Consider the following 1,569-nt stretch of genomic DNA (forward strand, 5'->3'; position numbering starts at 1 on the left):
TCTCACTTATCGCACAAAACTTGAGCAACGTTGTATCCTGATCTCACTAGAGAAAGCTTTTTAATTTTAGGTTAATGCCTACATTGTTAGGTTAGGCTAGCTATGTTTACTTTTCTTAGCCTAAATAATAGTTTTTCATTGTGTTTATGCTAATGGAACCTAACTTAACAGGCCTAACCTAACCTCGTACGCATTCCTTGTCTGACGTCAGAACACAAGGTAGCAAGACTGTTGTGCGACAAGGACCACCATCAAAAGATACGCGAAATTCGACGTTCATTTGTTTTCTTCGTGTCGTTCAAAATCTCGTTACATATTCATCAATTATTGTTAGCAGGTTTCACCAGAACATTTCTGCTGAGAAGTAGAAAAGCGACATTGGTTTGGTTCTTCTTATCATCATGTTACCATATTGGTGCACTGACGTACCTTGTTAAAGAAGCCTTGAAAGCTAGCAGGGAATGTCTTTAAGAGTGTGCGGGTCAAAATTTATATTGCCGGGACGGGAATATTTTTTTAATCCCGACGTTCGGGTGGAAATTTCGAATTCTACACATTACTTTCCTCTTAAAGTGATTGGTTTTACATATCTGGAATAAAATCTAACACTTTCCTAGAAGTTTCAGAGTAAACATCGAGAACTGACCGCCTTTAAAAATGATTATTTTGAATTTCCCGACAGCTAGGGATCCCAAAAAGTCGGGAAATCATTTCCCGAAGTCTGGATCGGGGAAGTGAAATTTTTCCCGCACATTGTTCTAATAACGGCGAAAAAATCATACGTTTCCCGAATCATTTCCGGATTTCACCTAATTTGACGTCCTTTTCCGTTTACCAGTCTGAGGCAAGCTGGGCGGTATCATTAAGGTTTCCCCTGTTACGAAATTACAAATTAGATATTCATTGAAAACACAAAAGTAGTTTTTGGACGCCCATTTGAAACCACTGATCGAATTTCTAATATTTTAAACATATTCTGAATATCACTCCCCCCTCCCACCAAATTTGTGGCTCTTGCAGATGGCGGCCCATTGCTGGGTTGGTGTACCAACCAGAGTACCTTAAAAATATGAACATCAAAATCAGAAAAAAAGGAAAAACCTGGGAAGGAGTACTAAAATAAATCTTTGGGCACCTCACTGCTCTCCAACATCCCCTGTAAATCGCAGACCGACTTCAGGGAGAAGTGGTTGTGAGCAAGCTTGAATATATCCTACGCTGAACTTATTTTATTATTATTGTTTTGCATCTTAACCAACCCTAGCCAATACATCAGCAATTATAACCTCCCTGCTTGCTTATTTGCAACATTGTCACCTTGGAGTCCTGGTTTCGATCCCCAGTAGAGGAACAATGGTTCTGATCAACTTCAACTCTTGGCCAAGTCCAGATCACCCTGTATGAGCATAAAGTGGATGCATTCCTCTATAATCAGGAAAATGTTTAATGTCCCAAAAACTAAAAGGTAGCAATGCTTATGTTAGGAACATTGAAAATTTTTGACTGTGTCAGTTATGTTATCAGTGCTCAAAGTGATTGCAGAAATCTCTACTTGGTCAAGCCTTGAGA

The sequence above is a fragment of the Lepisma saccharinum genome, chromosome 15, assembly GCF_977018435.1.
Source record: "Lepisma saccharinum chromosome 15, izLepSacc3.1, whole genome shotgun sequence".
Lineage (NCBI taxonomy): Eukaryota > Metazoa > Arthropoda > Insecta > Zygentoma > Lepismatidae > Lepisma > Lepisma saccharinum.